The 12,507-nt window shown below is 40.2% G+C and overlaps 1 protein-coding gene across 1 annotated transcript in view; it reads left to right on the top strand.

Annotated features, from left to right (window-relative positions):
- The window catches only part of wtip (WT1 interacting protein), a 131,812-nt gene that overhangs the window by 39,945 nt on the left and 79,360 nt on the right, over positions 1-12,507 (top strand). The gene's annotated exons all lie outside the window — the stretch shown is intronic.

The raw sequence follows: 12,507 nt of genomic DNA, 5'->3' as shown, positions 1-12,507 counted from the left end.
TGCACATTTTAAGTCAGTGTGTTTTGGGGGATAGGATATGGTAAGTTAGTGTGTTTTGGGGGGATAGGATATGGTCACTGTGTTTTGGGGAATAGGATATGGTACTGTAAGTCAGTGTGTTTTGGGGGATAGGATATGGTATGTCAGTGTGTTTTGGGGGATAGGATATGGTAAATCAGTGTGTTTTGGGGGATAGGATATGGTAAGTCAGTGTGTTTTGGGGAATAGGATATGGTAAGTCAGTGTGTTTTGGGGGATAGGATATGGTAAGTCAGTGTGTTTTGGGGGATAGGATATGGTAAGTCAGTGTGTTTTAGGGGATAGGATATGGTAAGTCAGTGTGTTTTGGGGGATAGGATATGGTAAGTCAGTGTGTTTTGGGGGATAGGATATGGTAAGTCAGTGTGTTTTGGGGAATAGGATATGGTAAGCGGGGACCACAGGTTTGTTTGGCTCAGTGGAGATGCAGTGCATCTGTAAACAGCAGTGTAATCAGCATACGCCTCCATTTCTTTGACTGGAAGCCTCCAGGCAAACTGTATTTCGGTGGAGGGCACTGCCAAATAAATGTTTAATTTTAGCTACTGAGTATGTGCCTTTGACATTGGATTTTGCACACATATTAATGGGTCTGACTGGTTACATTAATCACACACGTTTCTTGCCAGCCACCTCAGAGATGCAACACACACACCAACACCTCAAATACAATTATATACAGTGTTTATTATGATGATAGAGGGCTATCATCCCTGTGTGAACCAGAATGATCAGCTCAAATGAATGCAGTTCAAATCAACCTCTTCTACCACTTTGGATCATTATGCTAACTTGCTTATGGCTTTTATTCGACTCACTCAGCAGTCAACTTAAAGCTTTATAAGGTCAGTGTTGTCTGGTCTTTCATCCTCACATCGATTCACTTGAAGGTGCTGTAAGTGGTATTTTTTGTTTGTTAAAATAAGTGGTCTACATGGTCAAATAATAGCTCTACACTCCGACAGCCATCACTGATATACAATATTATTGTCTGGTCAGTTACATGGGTCTCCCAGTCCCTCCAGTAAACGGAAAATAAATGTTCTGGTATTCCGTTCCCACTTTATCCAATCAGGAGTGAGAACTCCACACTGAAAACATTTTAATCAAATAAGAAATAAAAAAGAGTTTTAAGCAAATATGTATTTGAAAAAGAAAAGTGCAGTAAGCAAATTTGGCTTAGGGTTCTCTCTCCTGTTTGGATAAAGTGGGAATGGATACCAGAATGTATTTTGTGTTTACTGCAGAGCGGAGGGACTGGGAGACCCATGTTACTGACCAGACACTCTATATCAGTGATGGCTGTTGGAATGTAGTATATTATATAATAATAATAATAATAATAATAATAATAATAATAATAATAATAATAATAATAATAATAATAATAATAATAATAATAATAATAATAATAATATATAGTAATATAACACATTTAACAACAAAATACCACTTACCATCAACAGCGTGGGCTCAATTCCACTTTTAATGGATACCAACATATCATGTTTACTTATCAGCCTAGACCGATTTTCTACAATTCATCCAACGGTATTTAAGTCACCATAAGATGATCTTTTATTTTATACCATACTGAGTAGGGGTGGGGCGTGGGGGGTATTGATACAGGATACATTATGACTTTCCACCACATTATTGTATTGTGTGTGTGGTAGTGAAAGGTTAAAGGAAAACTCCAACATTTTGGGAAATTTGCTTATTTGCCATCTACCCTGGAGTTAGACATACCTTTTTTCTTCTCTGTGCATGCAGTAGGAGTAGGAAGACGTGCACCGTTAGCCTAGCTTAGCGTCAGTCACTGGAAGTAGGTTCCTCCATTAGCCTAGTTCCCAACGTCTTCCTACTGCTACTGCATGCACAGAGAAGAAAAAGGTATGTATCTTGTCTAACTCCAGGGTTCCAAAAATGTTGAAGTGTTAAGATACATACCTTTTTCTTCTCTGTGCATGCAGTAGGAGTAGGAAGACGCACACCGTTAGCCTAGCTTAGTGTCAGTCACTGGAAGTAGGTTCCTCCATTAGCCTAGTTCCCAAAGTCTTCCTACTCCTACTGCATGCACAGAGAAGAAAAAGGTATGTATCTTCTTGTCTAACTCCAGGGTAGATGGCAAATAAGCTAATTTCCCAAAATGTTGGAGTTTTCCTTTAACCTTCTGTAGTGTGGTAGTGAAAGCGTTAACCATTTGTAGTCTGGTAGTGGAAGCGTTAACCTTCTGTAGTGTGGTAGTGAAAGTGTTAACCCTTTGTAGTGTGTTTGATTGATTGATTGATTGATTGAAAACTTTATTAACAGATGGCAGAATGGGTACAGTACAGTACAGCTCAATACATACAATTGTTAAGGGGATGCAGACCAGAGAAATAATTTTGTCTTGTTTACATCAGGGTCCCCCAGGGTTCGAAATTAACGGGGGCTTGGGGCAAAATGCCCTCGAAAATTTACCAAATGCCCTCGAAAATCAGTTAAGGGGGGGGCAAGAAAAGCCCCAGACAGTTTACTAATTATATATATGCTCTACAGTGCGAGCATTTCCCTCGTATTTGCCCCTAATAATATGCGTGTGCGAACCGAAACATTTTATTTTTATTTTGAGCAAAAGAGAGACGAGGAGAAAGAGGAATCCGGCAAGGCAGCTAATGTTACTGAGGCGGATAACATTAGCGAAGTTAGCACACGCACATACACGCACACTGTGGGCCAGCCAGTGACTTTGGTGGTGTGTGCTATTGCACAGATGTGTGTCCCGTTCCCGTTTGCACACGCACATAGACATCCAGACACACGCACATAGTAAGCCATCACTGGGAACGCTCAGAGGAAAGGGGGGCTGAGAATATCTGTCTATCTGTGTGTGTGTCTCGCTCTCTCTCCCTCTCCCTCTCTACATCTCTCTCTCTTTCATTCAAAAGGAAGACATTGATGGACAGTAGCTATACGTATAAATTATAGCTCAGTTGTAGCTGTAACAGAATAATTGTATTAACTATTAATTAACTATTATTCAAGCGTTTCAATTATAATGAATTAAATAATTGTATAAAGAATTTTCCATGTTCTGTCATCTAATAATATATTACATTGCCTTTCCTATCTGTATCAAAGTAAAAATGTTGGTATCGTGACAAGACTACAACATACAAAAGCTTGACAACCGATATCCTTTGCGTCTAGTAGGCATGGGCCAATTTGTGATTTTGGTGGTATGTGCTTTTTTTGCACAGATGTTTAGCCCTTAGTATGCACACGCACAGTATAATATGCATATAATAAATAGTTTGTTAATAAACTCTGTGTTACTTGAACAATTTTCACTGTGCTCCTAAATTTATTTGTGTGCTCCAACATTTTTATTTAGATTTTATTTATTGACATTTTATTTAGGAGCACATGTGCTCCTTGGGAAAAGAATTAGCGTAGAGCCCTATATATGGAGACATTAACATTACATTTTTTTTTTCTAACCCTGGGGTCCCCCATTTTCAATTCATCATAACATATATGACATACACACGACATACAGATTGACAGTACTGCTACATCTATACATTTATGACATACCAGATTAGCAAATACAGTACTGTTTGTGATACAAAAAGAGTGTGGTAGTGAAAGGGTTAAGGATAGCATTATTACTGTGGTCCCAAGTATTATAATAATATATTGGGAGCTCTCATTTTCTTCCCAGCCCCTAACACTGAGTCCACTACACTGTATCCTGTCCTTATCACATGTACATGAATGCTGTCCCATGAAAGCACCAGGGATTTAGGATCTGGTTTAGATGAATAACGTGAGAAGTTCAACGATCTCCCTACCGTCCTGTAAAATGCTAACCACATCCTTATTCAAGGGGCTATTATAGGCTTCTTAGCAGCAACCTTGAAATCATCACAGATCACTGGTTACTTTGCATCCTTGTCCCTCTTTACTCTGGTTTCCACTTCCAGCAGCCGTTTCTCCTCTTAAAATGGAAATGTGCCTCTCATGAACCTTTCATTGACATCAACTAATACGTTCAGCATGGTTGACACATGGTTTATGGTTATATTTGCACTTGAGTCGAAACTGCAGCATAATTGCAACCAGTCAAAGGAAATTCAACGAACGATAGATATAAAGACACTATGAATGAATGAATGAATTAATGAATTAATGAATGAATGAAAACTTTATTTAACAGATTGCAGAATGGGTACAATACAGTATGGCTCAATACACACAATTGTTAAGGGGATGCAGACCAGAGAAAGACTTTTACATCAGGGTCCCCCATTTTCAATTCATAGTGACATTTATGACATACACAACATACATGACATCATGACATAGGGACATACATGACATACAGGTATATACAGGGATTAAAGCAAAAAATAAAAAGAAAGACTTTTGTCTTGTTTACATCAGGGTCCCTCATTTTCAATTCATCATATTATGAATTGATAATATGGGACCCTGATGTAAACAAGACAAATGTCTTTCTCTGGTCTGCATCCCCTTAACAATTGTGTGTATTGAGCTGTACTGTATTGTACCCATTCTGCAATCTGTTAAATAAAGTTTTCATTCATTCATTCATTCAAGTTTCCACTGTGATTTCCTACCATTGTAGCGCCCAGGGAAGATCAAACTATCAGTAATTACGGCTAAACTGAGTCTAAAAATATAACATATAATATTATCTATTCAATATGTTAATAATGTCAATATGTTGGGTCTCCAAATAACTGCCTCTTTGCACTGCTGCGGTCAAGCAAGCGCTACCGGAGTCTCATGGTCAGTACAGAAAGACTCAGAAGGACCTTCTATCCCCAAGCCATCAAGATACTCAATGACTCCCATCTACACACTCATTGCACACACATCCATATGCACACACTCACTTTAAAAAAATAATCACTTTAGACACTTAAACACTTTAACACTACATCCAGTGGTGCAGTCGTAATATGGGAACTGGTAACACGCCACGTCACGTGCACGCGCACACGCGCGCGGGTACGTGCATGCGCACAGAACAGATTTTTTATTTTATTTTATTTTTTAAATAGAGAAGCTGAAAAAGGTAGCAGGATGTAGCCTTCAATATATAAAGAAATTATATTGTCAACAGATATGGTTGAAAAACAAACAATGTTTTAAATGCAATAGTAGTTACAATTTCTTTAATTGAATCAACTTAAACTAGAAAAGTAAATACAAACTAAATTAACAATGTAAGTTACATTGTTAATTTAGTTTGTATTTACTTTTAGTTCAAGTTAATTCAATTAAAGAAATTGTTTTACACACAAACACAAAAGCAAACTTAAAATAATCAGACAACTTGTGTTTACTTGAAGTTTGTGTGTGCATGACTCCTAGTGCACAGCAAGGGAGGTTTGGTGATGAACCTTGTGGTGCGCTCACACCCACTCGCGCGCGCAGTTATACACACACACACACGCACGCACGCACACACACACACACAAGCGCATATACGCAAGTGCAATCTTTCTATCATACACGCTCTTCTTGCTCTATATTTGTGTGAATGTGCGCGCGCGAGAGCAATTGGAAAGCTGGCGCGCAGCACGGCAGACGCTTGATTCAATCATAAGCAGGTAGACCCCATCACGAATTCCGAGCCACATTAGTATTCACCTCCACTGCCGTCACACAGAATGAAGGGGGAGATGCATTCAGATAGCCAACACCCAGACACCTAGTCTACCTGCGCTTTTTGTTATGTAAAACGGTGGCCGCCGGACGGGTACTTAGACACAACGAATGGATACAGCGCATTTTTGTGTGCGTGTACACGCACGTACACATCCGTGCGCGATCGCGCGTACTTCTGCGTAGTTCTGCCTCAGTGATCTAATAACACGGCGTGTAACCGCGTGTGTGCACGACTGCACCCCTGACTACATCCATACCTCATTTTGCATCAAAAACTAAGTTTTTGTACCTCATTGTCTGCATTTTTACTTCATTGTACTTAGGTTGTACTTTAGTTTGTATAATGTATATTGTATATTTGTATAGGGTTGGGACTTATTCCTCTTTTACTTACTTTTTTTTTTTTACTGTATGAAGCACATTCTCAGGGGCTCATACAGAACCAAGCATTTCACTGTAATGTACATGTACTTTATACGTGACAAATAAAAGCCAACTTGAAACTTGAACTTGAAGGGGGAATAATATGAGTATAGGTAGCACCAGTTAGTCTACTTCCTCTTTGGGCTCTCTGTGTAGGAGAATGGCTGTGCAGATGAACACGCAACCTCAGACTAACTGCTGCCAGCTGAGAGGATATTGTAATCAGTCTGCATCAGGTACAAGATCTATTGCCCTCAAACGCCAACCAAATCAAATTGGTAGAGCCTTTCATCAGAGTAGAAGAGGTAGAAACACAGAGATATGGGATCAAGCACGCTGGCAATAATGTTTTTTGGTTTGTTTGCCAAGGGCTATCATGGATTTATTTTGGCAAAGTCGTTAGGGTGATTAAGATGATTTATGGTTTGGCCGTTAATCCTTATCACAAAGAATAGCCCTCCTTTTCTTCTGTTATCTTTGCTGAGTGCAGTAGCAAAGTCACCAGTTTAGGTTGCAATAGGAATTGCCAATATTTGACTTTGATCCAGCTGAACTTGTATTTATGAAAGCCTCTCATTTGAATAGAAAAAAAGACCTTTGGATAGTTGCAGTATCCTTGTCCTCTATCCGTTTTTGCAAAGTCGTCTCTTAGACCATGTTAGAGCTGATATGAATGTTAAATGAAAATGACTGCTGTATATAACTGCAGAAGCAACACAGGGATCACACCATTGAGAGAATGGACATATCCTCACTCCAAGTAAGCTTGAGATGCTGATTTATTTATTTATTTTAAAGCTAGCTAAACCTTTTAGCCACAGTGTCAGATCTCACCCAAGAGGAGGTAATGACACTTTTATCATTTCACTCGTCATTGGCGGTGGTGGGGGGGGGGGGGGGGGGGGTTTGGTGGTGTGTGTGTTTGTGACGGGACGTCCTGTCCTGTAGGCGTCGTGACCCTGCGCTGACCCCGCCCAGGCTCTGACCCTTCTCTCGCTGTGGAATGTGACCCCAGCCAAGACAATCTTGTGCATGAGAGTTGGGAGGATCATTAGTTTGCCGCTACATCCAAATAGTTTGGGCCCAGTGTCTTTTCCCCTTCTTTCCCTCTCTGTCTCTTCCTTCTCCGAGGGGTCACTGCTGCTGCGCTGAAGACCCAGACTCAGACCAAGGTGGCTTTCCAGACCCCAGGTTGACCGTTTGTTTCTTTCAGTACAGTGGCCATTTCCCCATAGCAGTTTCAAAATACAGGCCGTAGTAGTCCTGATCCTGACGGGCTCTCGCTGACTCACTCCCCCGTCACGCCACACGGTGCTGTTTGACAAACAATGTTACTTAGCTGCCAGAGTTGTACCCTTCCTGCTGACTTGTTGTACAGAACGTGTAAGTCGCTTTGGATAAAAGCGTCAGCTAAATCAGGGGTTCCCAAACTTTTCAGGCTGCGACCCCCAAATAACGGTGTCAGAGAGCCGCAACCCCCACTATTATAGGAGGTACATTTTTCTTATTTTTAAATTATAATTATAATTCAATTATTTTTTTTTTTTTTTATATATAAATGGAAATGTATGGTTGAAACATGCAAACGTTCAAACACACACACACTAATAAGCATTGGAGGCTTTTAACCAGGGCCGGACTGGGGAAATCATTCAGGCCAGGAAATATAGTGCAAAATATAGCCCCAGTCAGGCCACTTTTTAAGCAGGGGGTCTGGGGGTCCCCCACCAGGAAATCTTTTGTTACAAAGACTTCATTTCCTGCATTCTGGTGCAGGATTTTTTTTATTTGTACCCTTTAAATGCCAGTGTTTGTGATGGCATCACAAATTATTGTTAAATAACAGGCTAGATTAGCAACAACACTGATTTTGATGGATTTTCAGTTTTTTTGTAATGTCAGATTGAAAAAAATACAATCTTTTATTCAACTTCAGCCCTGATCATAACACCACATATTCATTTTATAATTCTAACCCTTTTCTGGGGGGGATTATTACAGGCTAGCATGTGTCAATGATTAGCAACAACAGTTTTTTGTAAGGGTCCCTCCTCCACCAATCACATGCGGCTCCCTTTGTGTGTGTGTGAGAGCAAGAGAGAGAGAGATAGTTCTCCAACTTGTGTGAGTTGCAGTTAGGCCTGCCGCGATAAGCAATAAATCGATTAATTGCCGCGATAATTAAAATGAATGCAATGATTTTGACGGGCGCGATTAATTGCTATTTGCGCGTTTGTTTTAATGAGGCGGACCCAGTGCCCCTTGTCAGTCACTGTCCGTGTTGGGAGGCGGGCCGCTGGCTTTACTACAGAGCACAGCACATTGTGTCTATTCTACTAGCATTAACGTTACTCATACAAACAGAGTAAACACAGTTTTCAATCAATCAATCAACAACAACATTAACGAGACCCTCGTTGTGTCTATTCTGCTAACGCTAACGTTACCTCTCATTGTGTCTATTCTACAAGCGTTAACGTTAGCTAGGCTGTCTATGCTAACGTTAACGAGCATTAGGCTAACAAGCTGTAACGTTACCAGTCGCGTCTATTTGCTAACGTTAGCATTAGGTAATAACCGGTTTAAAATGGATGGTGATTACCTCACGTTGTGTCTATTCTACTAGCATTAACGTTACTCATACAAACAATCAATAGCGAGTTATATTGATCACGCTATGTACGATAGCCATGCTAAAACGCTAGCACAACATTAGCACCTAACCTAACAACAAGCCTTAACAAGTCAGCGATCTTTTTGCGAGACTAAACTCTCCGCTCGGTGGCAAATTGTGTTGATGTCGGTTTTGTTTAATCAATAAATGAGGCAGAATACACAGTGACTATCCTTTGTTTATAGCACTTGTGCCTGCTGCAAACATAATGATTATGAAATCCTAGAGACGCGTCTCTATTCAGTGGTCTGCAGTGTTTCACGTGACTTTTCTGGTACCCAAAAAGTACCTGAAATAATCACAACAATACTTCCGGTCCGGTCGGTGGGCTTCAAAATAAAAGTCTTAAACACCGGAAAAGACGGAGCGGTGGGCTTCAAAATAAAAGTTTTGGGAAATAAATTTCTCCAAAAAAAAAAATCTCTAACCGGTCGCAATAATATCGCTTATCGCGATATTTTCGGGGGCAATTAATCGCCCAGCAAAATGTGTTATCGTGGCAGGCCTAGTTGCAGTGATCTCCTGGTTGTTCCCCACCTAGGTTATAATCATCTGGCGACCCCCCCGCGGCGGCTCACGACCCCCACTTTGGGAACCCCTGAGCTAAATGGCTAAATGTAAATGTAAATGTAGACTACACAGTAGCTCTGACTGCTCAGTGCTTTCATGTGGTACAGTTTGACAGGTTGTCAGGCTCAAACTGCTGTGAAATCTTTAAATTCCATTCCGCTGGACTGGTAAATTACACATCATACAGCAAAGCTCAACGGGGAACTATGGAACTTAGACGATTTATTGCTATTAAAATGAATTTGACTGTGATATATTGAATGAAATCATTCAAACTCGAGGGCTTGGAGTTAGAAAGACGCAAGATGGAATTTGGGGGTGAAATGACCCAAGTTAAGGGGGAGCCTAGCAAAACCCCCAAAACAGTTTTCAGTTGTCAAAGATCTCGCCCCAAAGGAATGATGAGGTTATTTTTCACAAATTCACAAATCCAGATTTCTCAAACTGGAAATATTATCCACACCGTGCTGCTATTTCCAACCTCTAGCGCTGACACTTAGATGCTTACCAGCCCAGCCCAAATGGAATGATAAAAAATAAAAAGTTTAAAAATATTATACTTTTTTTAAGTCGACCAATAGTCGACTAACGGCAAATTTTGGCCAATCCTAGTCGACCATTCAAATCGGGGACAGTCGGGGACAGCCCTAGTAGTTAACCAAACCATTTTTTTAACTCCCTTCCAGGAGGGTGTGTATAAAATTATTATTATTATTTTTTAAACGGACACTTCCTGATTATGGCTGGATGATGGCTGGGGGGCGACAGTGGCTCAGGAAGTAGAGCGGTCATCTGGTAATCAGAAGGTTCCTGGTAATAATATTCCTGGTAATAATACCAGCAGCATGTCGAAGTGTCCTTGAGTGAAACATGGGTGAATGTTTGTTTATGTTTATGTTTATTAAAGGATCCCCATTAGAGACCCATGAAAGAGCCTCTAGTCTTCCTGGGGTCCTAGACAAAAAAAATACATTACAAATGTACAAGAAAGAATACGAATAAAAATTTAAACAAAACACAAATTAAAAATTAATACAAATATACAAATTCACATTATAAAATCTAACATTCCTGTCAAACTAAAAAAAAATATATATATAATACACAGATAACAGTTACATACTTGACATGTTTGCAAGATATCTCTTAATATTTGTTTTGAAAGTAATTTTATTATGTATTGTGGATGAGATGTTTTTCGGCAGAGCATTCCAGAGTGCTATTGACCTATATATGTCAGTGAGTTTGAGAAAATTTGATTTTGGTGCTGATTTTGTTCTGATGTTACCAGAAGCGGCTCCTCTAGTGTTGTAACCATGCTCAGAAGTCATTTCTAACTGCTGAGCCAAGCTAGATGGCTTACCAGTGCTAATAATGTTCCGCAGCAGCATTAGAAGACTCATCGATACTTTATCTTCAACCATCAGCCATGCCAGATGTTCATGCATAAAACCAATACTTGTCCTGTATGAACAGCCTAGTACCAGGCGAGCCGCTTTATTCTGAGCAACCTGCAACTTTTTTAAATTCGATTTTGTAGCTGACGACCAGATAACAGGGCAGTATTCTAAATGAGACAAAACCAAAGAATGAATAACAGATTTCATTATGGAGGGAGTGATAAAAGCAGAACATTTCCTAGTCATAAAAATTCCTCTACCCATTTTAATGACAATATTATTTATATGTTTAGACCAAGATAAGGAGCTATCAATAGTAACTCCGAGAAGTTTTATTGTGTTCACTTGTTCAATTTGTGTGGTGCCAATTGACAGTTTTAATTGAGGATGCATGCCCAACATGTGTCTAGATCCAAGCACAATGGCCTTTGTCTTAGAGATATTTATCACCAACTTGTTGCACTCAATCCATTCATAAATGTCTGTTAAGGCCCTGTTTAAGGTGTCAGTTACATCTTGCTCAGCTGTAGCTGCACTGTATAATGTTGTGTCATCAGCATACATAATTGTTTTAACATTTTTTACAGCCAACGGTAAATCATTGGTAAAGATGGAGTATAACAAAGGCCCTAGGCAGCTTCCTTGTGGCAGGCCTGTACAGTGCGACATATATCTCGCACGTGCTACAGCAACAGCGGTCTGTGCGATGGATGGATTTACTTCAGTAGCACTGGTGCGATAGGGATTCGGTTCATATAGATACTCTTATTTTGAAAATCCTGTAGCGGGTCTCATTTCTGCCCACGCGCAGCTCCAGCTAGGCTCCGAAAGCTAGCAACGTTCAGGTGCATATGATAATCTTATTTTGAAAAAACTCTTGTGACAACTCGACGAGTCATATCCGCCCTATCCGTGCGCCTTCTGCAAGCAGAGCAGCGCGTTGGTCGGTTGCTGCGTTAACACAGCAGTGCGCCTACACGTCCCGAAATAAGTCCGTGGTGTTTTTTTCTTCTCGCAACGGGTCAAATGCATCTACATGCTTTGCACCGTCGCCATTCCTTTATGCGCACATCGCCCGAAATTAACGTTTATGTACCATTACAATCACTACAACGTTAGCAAGCTAACAAGCTAATCCTGATCACAGGCAGAGCCAGCAGACACAGTGTGGAAAGGGAAATGGGGGGGCACTCTCTCCCCTTCCCTGTGTGTGTGTGCGTGCGTGCGTTTGGAAAGATGATGAAGTCACTAGTCAGGACAGGAGTATATTATAGTAAACTGAGGATGGACAGATAATGTTGATATTCAAATAAACAAGTTTCGAGAGGAGTGGAAGTTTGAAGACAGACTAGACTACAATATGATGCGGGGGTGGTGAGTTGAAACAGTGTGTGTGAATGAATGAATGAGAACTTTATTTAACAGATTGCAGAATGGGTACAGTACAGTATGGCTCAATACACACAATTGTTAAGGGGATGCAGACCTGAGAAAGACGTTTGTCTTGTTTACATCAGGGTCCCCCATTGTGTGTGTGTGTGTGTGTGTGTGTGTCCCAACCGACCCCACTTCTATGTTTCAATAAATTATTTGCATTTAAAACTATTAACGCTGACTCATTCCTTCAGTCCACTCAAAATTATGCTAATATTCCTTATGTTGTTTATGATATTAATTGAAAATAGCATATGAGAGTATCATAGTAATAATAACACATGG

Source organism: Notolepis coatsorum (genome assembly GCF_963971535.1).
Source record: "Notolepis coatsorum genome assembly, chromosome: 20".
In the NCBI taxonomy this organism is placed as follows: Eukaryota; Metazoa; Chordata; class Actinopteri; order Aulopiformes; family Paralepididae; genus Notolepis; species Notolepis coatsorum.
The sequence above is the reverse complement of the archived record's forward strand: the minus strand, read 5'-3'. Positions and strand labels throughout refer to the sequence as shown.